We start from the raw sequence: 14286 nt of genomic DNA, 5'->3' as shown, positions 1-14286 counted from the left end.
TTGATTGCCATGTAATACTCCACTGTGTGTGTGCGCGTGTGTATACACACACGCGTACACACACACACACCACTTCTTTATCCATTCATCTGTCAATGGACATTTGGGCTCTTTCCATACTTTGGCTATTGTCAATAGCACTGTTATAAACATTGGGATGCCTGAGCACACCAGATTCCCTTAGGTATATATTAGTAGTGCAATTGCTGAGTCATAAGACAGTTCTTTTTTTTTAATTTTTTGAGGAACTGCCACACTGTTTTCCAGAGTAGTTGCACTCATTTCCCTTCCCACCAGCAATGCAAAAAAGATCCTTTCTCCACATCCTTGCCAACATCTGTTGTTGCCTGAGTTGTTAACGTTAGCTATTCTGACTGGTGTGAGGTGGTATCTCATTGTGGTTTTGAGTTGCATTTCCCTGATGATGAGTGATGTTGAGCATTTTTTCATGTGTCTGTTAGCCATCTGTATGTCTTCTTTGGAGAAGTATCTATTCATGTCTTTTGCCCATTTCTTAGCTGGACTGTTTGTTTTTTGGGTGTTGAGTTTGAGAAGTTCTTTATAGATTTTGGATACTAACCCTTTATCTGATATGTCGTTTGCAAATATCTTCTCCCATTCCATTGGTTGCCTTTTAGTTTTGTTGATTGTTTCCTTCCCCATGCAGAAGGTTTTTATCTTGATGAGGTCCCAATAGTTCATTTTTGCTTTTGTTTCCCTTGCCTCTGGAGACGTGTTGAGTAAGAAGTTGCTGCGGCCAAGGTCCAAAAGGTTTTTGCCTGCTTTCTCCTCAAGGATTTTGATGGTTTCCTATCTTACATTCAGGTCTTTCATCCATTTTGAGTTTATTTTTGGGTATGGTGTAAGGAAGCAGTCCAGATTCATTTTTCTGCATGTCACTGTCCAGTTTTCCAGTATCATTTGCTGAAGAGACTGTCTTTATTCCATTGGATATTCTCTTCTACCTTGTTCAAAATTAGTTGGCCATACCTTTGTGGTCCATTTCTGGGTTCTCTATTCTGTTCCATTGATCTGAGTGTCTGTTCTTGCCTAGTATCATACTGTCTTGATGATTCAGCTTTGTAATACAGCTTTAAGTCTGGGATTGTGATGCCTCCAGATTTGGTTTTCTTTTTCAGGATTGTTTTGGCTATTCGGGGTCTTTTCTGGTTCCATACAAATTTTAGAATTATTTGTTCTAACTCTGCGAAGAATGGTGGTGTTATTTTGATAGGGATTGCATTGAATATGTAGATTGCTTTGGGTAGTATCGACATTTTAACAATACTTGTTCTTCCAATCCATGAGCACAGAATATTTTATTTTTTTTCTTTATTTTCTTTATATTTTTCCTTCAATTTCTTCCATAAGCTTTCTAGTTTTCAGTGTGCAGATTTTTCACCTCTTTGGTTAGATTTATTCCTAGGTATTTTATGGTTTTTGGTGCAGTCATAAATGGGATCAACTCCCTGATTTCTCTTTCTGTTGCTTCATAATTGGTGTACAGTAATGCAACCGATTTGCATTGATTTTATATTCTGTGATTTTGCTGAATTCATGGATCAGCTCTAGAAGTTTTTTGGTGGAATCTTTTGGGTTTTCCATATAGAGTATCATTCTTCTGCAAAGAGTGAAAGTTTGACTTCCTCCTTGCCAATTTGGATGCCTTTTATTCCTTTGTGTTGTCTGATTGCTGAGGCTAGGATTTCCAATACCATATTGAATAACAGTGGCGAGAGTGGACATCCCTGTCATGTTCCTGACCTTAGGAGGAAAGCTCTCACAGTTTTTCCCCATTGAGGATGATATTAGCAGTGGGTCTTTCATATATGCCTTTTATGATCTCGAGGTATGATCCTTCTATCTCTACTTTTTTGGGGGGTTTTATTAAGAATGAATGCTGTATTTTGGCAAATGCTTTCTCTGCATTTATTGAGAGGATCATGTGGTTCTTGTCCTTCCTTTTATTGATGTATCACATTGATTGTTTTACGTATATTGAACCAGCCTTCCACCCAAGTATAAATCTCACTTGGTCATGGTGAATAATTCTTCAATGTATTGTTGGATCTGGTTGGCTAATATTTTATTGAGGATGCTTGCATCCATGTGCATTAGGGAAATTGGTCTGTAGTTCTCCTTTTCAGTGGGGTCTTTGTCTGAAATCAAGGTAATGCTGGCTTCACAGAATGAGTTTGGAAGTTTTCCTTCCATTCATATCTTTGGAACAGCTTCAAAAGAATAGATGTTAACTTTTCTTTAAATGATTGGTAGAATTCTCCCGGAAAGCCATCCAGCCCTGGACTCTTGTTTGTTGGGAGATTTTTGATTACTAATTCGATTTCTTTACTGGTTAAGGGTCTGTTCAAATTTTCCATTTCTTCCTGTTTCAGTTCTGGTAGTTTATATGTTTTTAGGAATTTGTCCATTTCTTCCAGATTGCCCAATTTATTGGCATATAACTGCTCATAATATTCTTTTATTGGTTGCATTTCTGCAGTGTTGGTTGTGATCTCATTCTTGACTTTACTTATTTGGGTCCTTTTTTTTGTTGTTTTAATCAAACTGGTTGGGGTTTATCAATTTTGTTAATTCAAAGAAACAGCTCCTGGTTTCATTGACCTGTTCTGTTTTTTTATTTCAGTAGCATTTATTTCTGCTTTAATCTTTATTATTTCCCTTCTTCTGCTGGTTTTAGGCTTTATTTTCTGTTCTTTTTCCAGCTCTTTAAGGTGTAATGTTAGGCTGTGTATCTGAGACCTTTCTTCCTTCTTTAGGAAAGCCTGGAATGCTTTATACTGCCCTCTTATGACTGACTTTGCTGCATCCCAGAGGTTTGGGGCTGTGGTGTTATCATTTTCATTGGCTTCTATGTACTTTTTAATTTCCTCTTTAACTTCTTGGTTAGCCCATTCATTCTTTAGTAGGATGTTTTAGTCTCCAAGTATTTGCCATCTTTACAAATTTTTCCTTGTGGTTGATTTGGAGTTTCATAGCAGGGTGGTCTGAAAAGTATGCATGATATGATCTCAATCTTTTTATACTTGTTGAGGGCTGATTTGTGTCCCAGTATGTGATCTATTCTGGAGAACGTCCCATGTGAACTCAAGAAGAATGTGTATTCTGCTGCTTTAGGGTGAAATGTTCTGAATATATGTTAAGTTCATCCAGTCCAGTGTGTCACTCAAAGCCATGGTTTCCTTGTAGATTTTCTGTTTAGATGATCTGCCCATTGCTATAAGTGGGGTGAAGTCCCCTACTATTGTGGTATTATCAATGAGTTTCTATATGTGATTGATTTATATATTTAGGTGCCTTCACGTTGGGGGCATAGATGTTTACAATTGTTGGGTCTTCTTGGTGGATAGACCCCTTAATTATGATATAATGCCCTTCATCTCTTGTTACAGTCTTTATTTTAAAATTTATATTGTTGGGGCACCTGGGTAGCTCAGTCAGTTAAGCATCCGACTTCAGCTCAGGTCATGATCTCACGGACCATGAGTTTGAGCCCCACGTCGGGCTCTGTGCTGACAGCTCAGAGCCTGGAGCCTGCTTCGGATCTGTGTCTCCCTCTCTCTGACCCTCCCCTGTTCATACTCTCTGCCTCAAATATAAACATTAAAAAATTTAAAAAATTTATATTGTCTGATATAAGTATGGCTACTCCTGCTTTCTTTTGGCGACCATTAGCATAACAGATGGTTCTCCATCCACTTATTTTCAATCTGAAGGTGTTTTTAGGTCTAAAATGGGTCTCTTGTAAACAGCATATAGATGGATCTTGTTTTCTTATCAATTCTGATATCCTATGTCTTTTGATTGGAGCATTTAGTCCACTGACATTTAGAGTGAGTACTGAAAGATATGAATTAAGTGCCATTGTGTTGCCTGTAGAGTTGGGAGTTTCTGGTGGTGTTCTCTGGTTCTTTCTAGTCTTTGTTGCTCTTGTTCTCTGTTTCATCTTTTCTCCCCTCAGAGAGTCCCCTTAAAATTTCTTTCAGGGCTGGTTTAGTGGTCATGAACTCCTTTAGTTTTTGAGAAATTTTTTCTCCTCCTATTTTGAATGACAGCCTTGCTGAATAAAGAATTCTTGGCTGCATACTTTTCTGATTCAGCACATTGAATATATCCTGCCACTCCTTTCTGGCCTGCCAGGTTTCTATGGATCGGTCTGCTGCAAACCTGATCTGTCTTCCCTTGTAGGTTAAGGACTCTTTTTCCCTTGCTGCTTTCATAATTCTTCCCTTGTCTGTGTATTTTGTGAATTTGACTACCATATGCCTTGGTGATGGTTGGTTTTTGTTGAATCTAATGGGAGTTCTCTGTGCTTCCTGGATTTTGAGGTCTGTGTCTTTCCCAGGTTAGGAAAGTTTTCCGCTATGATTTGCTCACATAACCCTTCTATCCCTTTTTCTCTCTTCATTTTCTAGGACCCCCATGATTTGGATGCTATTCCTTTTTAATGAGTCACTGAGTTCTCTAATTCTTATGTTGTGCTCTTTTGCCTTAGTTTCCTCCCTTTTTTTTCTGCTTCGTTAGTCTCCATAAGTTTGTCCTCTATATCGCTGATTCACTGCTCTGCTTTGTCCATCATTGCCGCCATGGCATCCATTCAAGACTGCATCTCAGTTACAGCATTTTAATTTTGTCCTGACTAGATTCTACCTCTTTTATCTCCACAGAAAGAGATTCTATACTTTTTTCAGCCCCAGTTATCGTTCCTATTATTGTGATTCTAAATTCTGGTTCAGACATCTTGCTTGTATCTGTGTTAAGTCCCTGGCTGTCATTTCTTCCTGTTCTTTTGGGGTGAATTCCTTTATCATTTTGGAGGGAGAAAAATAAAATAGAAATTAGAAACACAAATCAAATAAAAGATGCTATATCCTAGGTGTATTTTGGTGTGATTGTTGAAAGCTGCTTGATAGAACAGAGGAAAAAGAGAAAAAAAGGAAAATATTTGAAAATTTCAAAATACATGAATACAATAGAATGAATTGATATAGAATCTTAATAATATACAAAATATGGAAAAAATTAAAGAAATCTTTATAAAAACAAAAAATAAGTTTTTTCTCTTTCTGTATTCAAGAAGGAAAAAAATTTTGAATAGATGGACCAGTGAACAGAATGGAATACGATTGAAATTACATCCAGTTTCCCCTAGAAGTCAAACTATGAATCATTTTATACATCATAAACTAAGTAGGTGGAGAGACTTGGAGTGTTCCTCCAGAATATGGCTGGCACAGTTAGATGGGGCTTGGTGTAATGGCTCAATTCTCCACTAGATGGTGCTGCATAGCTTACTGGGATGGATTGTTGTAGCACATGTATGCGCTTGCACGGCAGAGGTGAAAATGAAGTCACCCAGCTACCCAGTCTCTAGCATCAGAACTCTGTGCTCTTGCCAACCAGCAATCAAACACCCCTCCCCTTTGTCTCTGTCCTCTATCTACTCCCCATTTCTACCCTGTCCATGACCAAGTCATCAGCCTACCAGATGGTACCTCTGTCCAGAGTTTTATCTCAGATGAGGCTGTGTTTATAAATCCCTCACTTCAGAGGGCCCTGCAGCTTTGATGTGCTCAGACCCTCTGGAGGAGGGTCTCACCGAGCAATGGTGGGGTGCTGGCCCACCCCTGGGAACACTCTCATGACCACACCACTGCAGATGTCCAGAGACTGCAGCTAGGTGCCAGCCCACCCCATGAAAAGTTCACACAATCATGTAGCAGCAGCATTTCAGGAATTATGGTAAATCACAACACACATCTGGCATCAAGTTTCCACAGCCTGTATCAAATGTCCTCTCAGCAGGGGAACTGCCTCTCCCTATGTGGCCTGAGGACCCCTCAGACTTCACTATCTGCTCCTGGAGATTCACCCTTCCCACCAGAGCTCTGCCAGGTATCGAACTACAGAGCTGCAGACTCCCCTGTTCATTGATCTTAATGGTATCCAAACCTCCTTTCTCCCTTTCTTGTTCAGTCCCTTATGGGTGTTTCCACTCTTTCTCTTTCTCTCCAGCTGCTTTCGGGTGTGTGTGGGGGGAGTGCTTTTTCTGTACTCTCCCCCATCTCTGTCCTCTCTCTGCAAGCAAAAAACAGATCCCTGCCCTCCGTGGCTTCTCTCTCCCTCAGTTCACCTCTTTGTGCACTGCATAGCTGCCAAGTTCTTTGGTTCACGTTATGCCAATTGTTGAGTTAATCCTCAGATCAATTTTCTAGGTGTGCAAGATGGTTTGGTGTTGACCTAAACTTCAGGGAAGAAAGAGACACAAAAAGCTTCCATGTTGCTCCACCATCTTGCCCCCTCCCTTGATCTTTGAATTTCTTCTTGTCCCTTCTAATTAAATTCTGTATTACTTTCTAATGCAATGTAACAATATACACCAAAACTAAGCAATTTGTAATAATGCACAATTATCTCACAGTTTCTAGGATTCATGAGTCTGGGCACAGCTTATCTGGATCCTGTGATTCATTGTCCCTCAGTCAAGAAGTTGGCCAGGATTTACAGTCTCATCTGAAGATTCAACTGGGGAAGGATCAACTTCCCAAATTCATTCAGTGTTTGTGGGCAGTTGTTCCTCACAGGGTGTTGGACTAAAAATAAAAATCTCAATATCTTGCTGGCTGCTGGCCACAAATTTCTGTCATTTCCTTGCCACATGTGCCTCTCCAACGGAGCAGCTATTTTATCAAAGTATGCAGGCCAAAACAACAAAGAGGATCTTGTAGCAAGGTGGAAGTCACAAAATTTTGTAACTGAATCATAGAAGTAACACCCCACACCTTTGCCATAGCCATTGCTTAGAATGAAGTCATTAAGTCCACCCCACACTCAAGGGGAGAAAATTATACAAGGACACAAATACCAATGGGGGGGAACCATCTTAGAAGTCTGCTTACCCCATTATTCTTTCTACTAGGCTTTTTTATAATTTCTCAAATATACCTTAGAATTAGTTCTCTCATATATCTTCCTTCAGTCTATAAATTTATAAAAATAAATACAAAATTCAGGTTTTCTGTTTTATACCTTAAGATTTTTAGAGAAAGTAATTTAAAAATCATTCTTCTAATAAATTGATAGTTTTTTTTTATATTTGTATGTCTTTAAGTGATTTTGTATTCCTTTAATGGAAAAAAGAAAAACTGTATCACCGTGTTATTTACAATACTGGCAAGCTATTTTAAAAACCTCAATTTTCAGTGTATATAAATTATGATATCAGAGGGAATAATATTTAATGAGCAAAATCATGTTGTGAAAAAACATCTGTGACATTAGAAACACCTATACTGTTAAATGAAAAAGTCAAGATCTAAAGCACCATATTGAGCATGATCACAATTTGTTAAAATACATAAGTAAACAAACAGGAACACTCCTGGCAGTATGCGCAATAAAATATTAACAATGTTTATCTTTGGATATTAAAATCTCAAGTGATTTTCCCCTTCACAGTATCTTCACAATTTGAATATTTTATTATTAAATTGTTACATTTAAGTATTTATTAAACATTAAGTTTTACTTCCTCTCAACAAAGTAAAACCTAAAATTAATATATTTCTTAATAGCAATTAATATATGTGACCAATATTATCCAAAAATTCCTAATAGAAACTTCAAATAATCCTTATAATACCAAACAGTTTTGAAATTCAAGTAATATAGATTTTTAAAGTTAGAATATTGAGAAATTTACAATTATCTTATGTAGTAAAGAGGATATTATCAGTTAATTCTAAGAACAAAAAGGACAATACTCTAGAATTCTTACAGATGAAATCTCTTTAGAGCATAAGGTAAGTGGAAGATAAATTAATAAAGCTTTAAAACAATTTTTTTCATGTACTATTTGTGTGTCTACTTTGGGCAAGCCTCTGTAGCTTAAAATTCAGTTCGTTAGCTCAGAAACATAACCCAAGTTACATATAGAATTTTCCTATTTGCTATATTAAGTCATTTTTAAATGTCTAACAGCATTTTCTAATTTATTGAATTTGGGTTCATACCTTAAACTTTCAATAGAAGTTATCTGCTTTTGAATTTTCAATAAACGAGGCTTCTTCCATTTTTGTCACATTATGGGAAACAGACCAAAAAATTAAAACAGAAAGCCCATTCATCACCTAGAGAAAATTGTAATATCCCAAATTCAGTTCCTCCACAGTATCTTCCACAGATACAATTCATTTGCTTAAAAAATTCATTTTAATTTTTTAAGGGAAGGGAAGGGACTAGTTAGAAAATGAAGAAAAAATTAAAAGGAGAAACTTCCCAAATCTCTCTAAAGACAAGGTTAGCCATGTGAAATTGTCTAAATCTTTTTTTTAATATTGTAAGTTTTATCATATCCTTCATGACTATATTTTGATACAGCCACTGTCTCCATTTTGAATAGTGTTCCTTTTCTGAGTGTGGAAATAATGCATAATCATTGTTGAGATTTGGAAAACAAAGGTACAAGAAAGAACAAAGTCACCCACAATTGTACTACTTAGATTTTACTATTGTTAGTATTTATATTACTGCCTTATATATATATTTTTTTAACTCCATAGCAACTTTTTTCTAAATATGTCTCTTAAGGCAAGGGAAACAAAAGCAAAAATAAACTGTTGGGAATACATCAAAATAAAAAATTCTGCACAGCGAAGGAAACAATCAACAAAACTAAAAGGCCACCTAGGAAATAGGAGAAGATATTTGCAAATGATGTATCTGAAAAGAGTTGATGTCCAAAATGTACAAAAAACTTCCAAAACTCACACCCCAAAATGAATAATCCAATTTAAAAACGGGCAGAAGACATGAATAAACATTTTTCCAAAGATGAATCCATCACTGATCATTAGGGAAATACATATCAAAACTACAATATCACTTCACACCTGTCAGAATGGCTAAAATTAATGACAAGAAACAACAGGTGATGGCGAGGATGAAGAAAAAGGAACCCAACTACATTATTGGTAGGAATGCAAACTGTGCAGCCACTATGAAAAACAGTGTGGAGGTTCTTCAAAAATAGAACTACCCTATGATCCAGGAATTGCACTACTGGGTATTTACCCAAAGAATACAAAAATCACTAATTCAAAAGGATACATGCATCCTTGTGTTTATAGCAGCGTTATTTACAATAGCCAAGATATGGAAGCAACCCAAGTTTCCATCAATTGATGAATGGATAAAGAAGATGTGGTATATTTATAAAATGGAATACTATTCAGCCATGAAAAAGAATGAAATCCTGCCATTTGCAACCTGGATGGTGCTACCGAGCATCATGTTAACCAAAATAAGTCAGTCAGAGAAAGACAAATACTATACAATCTCACTGATGTGTGGAATTTAACAAAATAAATGAACAAAGGGGCAATAAAATATAGAGGCAAACCAAGAAGCACTCTTAACTATAGAAAACAAATTGATGATTACCACAATGGGGTAAGGGGCATGAGGGGCTGGGCTAAACAGGTGATGGAGATTAAGGAATGCATTCTTCATGATGAGCACTGGGTGATGTATGGAATTGTTGAATCACTATATTGTATACCTGAAAGTAATATAACACTGTATTTTAACCAACTGGCATTAAAATAAATACTTAAAAGGGAAAAATATGTTATTAACAAAATGGATCCTGCTGAATATAAAGTTACAAGCCCTCCTTTCTAAATGAACATTATACATTTTCTCATGTCATTCAATGCATTTTGAATACAGTATTTCAATGATATCCCATCAAGATGATGTTTTTATCCAAATCTTTGTTCAAGTATTCAAATCTTAAGTTGTACAGCAGCACTATATGACACTCGTAAAGTAATTGATAGAATTTCAGCATGTCTCAATGCTCTATAATAGTTACTATAAAATAGAAATTATCTTTTTCCAAAAATAAAAAACTCGCATTTTCTGTCTGCACAGAGTCATTCAGTAGATGAAGGGAATTAATTCCTCCATGGTGATTGTTCAGGTTTTCTACTCACATTTAATCAATTTGGGTAATTTTTTTCCAGAAAATTACGTATTTTACATATGGCATAAATTCCTTCTCAAGTAGGGCAGATTGTTGCTGAATATTACGGTTGTCAACATTCTTCAAGATTATTGAAATGGGGAGGTAGGAGAAAGCATATCAGGCACTTCTACCTAGCTCCTATCATATTCAGGAACCTCTCTACCAGCGTGTGAAAACTCTGGATGTGTACCAACAACAATAAACTTACTAAATACTTACTATGTTCCAAATAATATGTTAAGTGTTTTAGGTATATTATCTATGTAATCCTTGCAAGGACCTCACGACAAGTAAATATTATTATTCCCCATTTAAAACATGAAGAAACGGAATGCCGGAGAAGTAATTTATCTAACCTGTAAGTGGAGCTAGTCTAGCACCCAAGTCTATATGACTTCCATTTCCTTATGTAATGTTTCATTATGCAATATCATTTCCCATTATGAGCCATTTTTCTCTACCATTTTTTAATGTATGACTTAATTTGATATGTTTACATGCATTAACTATTTCTCTCTGTTGCAGATGATGAAATAATCTGAACTGGAAAAGAAGGAAAAAGAATCTGATGTAATTAGATACAAAAGACTTTACCACTATGCTGCAAGAAGGACAGGCTTAGAAAATCCCAGACTTTTGCAAAAACTGAAGATGTTATACATTCTATAACATTTTCTAGCCAAAATGAAATTCTAAGTGCAGGGCTTGTTTGCACATTAAAAGATATAACCGGGGCGCCTGGGTGGCTCAGTCGGTTGAGTGTCCGACTTCAGCTCAGGTCACGATCTCGCGGTCCGTGAGTTCGAGCCCCGCGTCAGGCTCTGGGCTGATGGCTCAGAGCCTGGAGCCTGCTTCCGATTCTGTGTCTCCCTCTCTCTCTGCCCCTCCCCCGTTCATGCTCTGTCTCTGTCTCAAAAATAAATAAAACGTTAAAAAAAAAATTAAAAAAAAAAAAGATATAACCATGATATTTTCACTCACCTTTATATCTTAGAGCCAAGAGACTTCCAGCAGCATTAATTTCTCAGTGTACAGAACATTTAAAACATTAATTATCTACAACTTTTTAAAACAAAAATGAAAACACTTATGATGAAAATGTCTAAACTAGTGTAGTGCCTTAACAACCAACCAATCAGGGATGGAATTAAGAGTCAGTGACTAAAATAATTAAAGGAGAATAAGTGTTCACTTAGATCAGTTCTTAGCACAAATAAAGGAAAAAATCACTACCATTTAGCATTACTTATAAAATCCAATTTGGAAAGTAATATGTAATCCATGGAAAAGATGCTTCAGCATAGACAAGAGGCAAAAAAGGTCATTTGTTCATTTAGATCAATTAACAGTCTATCAGTTCCTTAATATGATTTGTCTTATATCCTTTGTACTGAGACACTCTATAATAATGAAGTAAACCTAATAAAATTCTTTCAAGCAAACCACCATTTGTGTAGGAACAAAGGATTTTTTTTTAAAGGAAAAGAAAGTTGGAACATTCACCCAGTAGAGAAAGCAAAATACAAATGAAAGAAAATTACAGTGGATGATTGCCCACTGAGCCCGAAACTAATCAGCAGCCTTGCAGAAATTCAGAGAAAAGAATGCACCAACAAGTTCTCATACCACACAACTCAACAATTAATCTATAAAGCTTTTACTTTTTTATTTTCAAGAATAAAATCTTCTAATGTAGATTGTTTTGTCTCAAGGCAATGGGATCTGCAGGGTGGTACTGTTTTATCCTACGCCCATTTCACCAACTTTCACACAAGCTTCAACAAAATATGTTAGCCAGTGATTTGATTTGATTTTACTTTATTTTATCTTATTTGAGAGAGAGAGAGCACGAGTGAGCACATGAGCTGGGGGGGGGGGAGGGGGGGTGGGGCTTGGTGCAGAGGGAGAGAGAGAATCTTAAGCAGGCTCCACACTCAGCATGGAACCTGATCCCATGACCCTGGAATGATGACCTGAGCCAAAACCAAGAGTCAGACACTCAACTGATTGAGCCACCCAGGTGCTCCACCGATTTTATTTTTAAAAGACAGCATGAATTTTAAAAAATAGTTTACCAATCATGTTCTGGCTGTCTGCTTACATGCCAAAAAAGGCTGGCTGGTTTTTCCCAATTAGGGAAGTAAGCTGGGTTGCTTAAAAATAAGTCTGACTTAAATATAGACTATTGGTAGTAGCAAATATTTTGGATTGGCTTGCTCAACATCTATTCCAATCTTGCTGCGTTATCCTTCTGATACTACAGTGGACAAAAAAACTTTTTACCTCAGGGTCTTTTGCAGCTACAGATTCTGGATATGATTTAAGTTCTGCCACTCATGTGCATTCAAGATTTGAATTCAGAAGGCAGATACAGCAGAAGTGATATGGCTCCAGAGCTGCTAAAGATTTAGTAGAAACGGGGTGCCTGGGTGGCTCAGTCAGTTAAGTGTCCAACTTTGGCTCAGGTTCTCACAGTTCCTGAGTTCAAGCCCCACATCAGGCTCTGTGCTGACAGCTCAGAGCCTGGAGCCTGCTTCAGATTCTGTGTCTCCCTCTCTCTGTCCCCTCCCCCTCCCCATGCTCACTCTCTCTCTCTCTCTCTCAAAAATAAACATTAAAAAGAATTTTTTTAAAAAAGATTTAGCAGAACAGCTTCCAGACCATGGCAGCAGCTCCATTAGCAACCCAGTTGGGCAGCAAGACTTTGGGAATTCATCCTTGTGCCTACCTCCCTCAGCTTAGAGGCTTCTCTGGAGTGCTAACAATTTGGGGGCCTATTTGGTAACCTAGATTACATTACTTTCTGCTTATAACAGTACAGCAGATTGTGTTCTCTGTAACTGAATCCTGACTAATAGGATGATTTTATATAAAATTCAGGGGAGGGGGCCAACGTGGCAGAACAGCATGGAAGTTTGTTTTGCATCTCTTGTCCTTGAAATGCAGCCAGGTTTTATATAAAATTCAACTTACAGAGACCCAGGGACAATGAGAGGTCCCAGGTCATCAATCAGGAGAGGCGCACACTCTCCAGGACAATGGAGACTGAAGCTCAAAGTGCAGACTGTTTGTGCCCTTGAAGAAATGAACCAAAATCCTCCAGATCTGCAGAAAATGAGGTACATAGATAGACTCCTGCAAGTGTCAATCAGAGACATGGTCTTTCACAGGCTAGTGAAATCCAAGTCTAACATTTGGTTTGGATATTTGGTTCCAACCATGTGGAACATGCCATACTTAATAAAACACACTGTGGACAGAGGAAACAAACATAAGTGCAAAAATGAGCCACAAATCAGCTAGATTAAGGAATCCAACAATAGACTAATGGCTGACATTCACCATCTAATTGTCCACGCTTTTCCTGGAATTACTAAATTCCAGAGATTATGAAATCCTTACTATCAACGCAACATGAAGAATTTGGACATTTAACATAAGACCAATGCTTACAACAGGGCTTTTCAGGAGGTCTAATAAAGGGAAATTCTCTAGAAGCCACTGATTCCTTCCAACTTCACCTTTGCTTTTGCATCTCTGCTATTCCCTATGACCAGTTATAAAGCCTAGATAAAATATTTTTAATTGAGGGTGTTGATTTGTGATTCAGTTGCTTCTTTCATGGGCAAGTATACTCCATACAGCAGCAGGAAATCATGCATATAGACCCTGGGCCTGAATTGACAAGTATGCCTATAAGGAAGCAGTTCAATTATAATTATAGGAAATTATTACAATCCCAACTTTTAAAACTCTTATTTCTAACAAATGTCATTTAGCTATAGCTAATGGGTCCTGAATAACATCAGTTGATAATAGATCTGATATACATTTAGTAAGGGGAAAATATCCTATAAGTACAAGATATTATAACTCAGAAGTATTGGCAAATTACTTAAATGTAAAAAAACATTAGAGAGGAGAAAAGTTAGTTCAAATGACAGTCGTCGAAACAGTAACATATGAAATCAATGTCTGGCCAGAATTCTATCTCCATGGTTTTTTTCATGATGTGAATTATCACACAATATTAATTACTAAATATAAAGAAGCTCAACTTGCTTTATTTATTCAGGGAAAGAACAAATTCACAATTAACTATTTGCTTAAAACTTATTTAAAAGTTTTGAAGTCATGAATAAGGTTTTAAAGTTTTTAATGTACCTATTTAATTTTATGCTTGGTATGAAGCCATCTATAACTTTCACAGGATATTAACCATAATCACCTCCTACAGTACT

The sequence above is a fragment of the Puma concolor genome, chromosome C1, assembly GCF_028749965.1.
Source record: "Puma concolor isolate L17-30 chromosome C1, mPumCon1.1.hap2, whole genome shotgun sequence".
Lineage (NCBI taxonomy): Eukaryota > Metazoa > Chordata > Mammalia > Carnivora > Felidae > Puma > Puma concolor.
Note: the sequence above shows the minus strand (reverse complement) of the source record.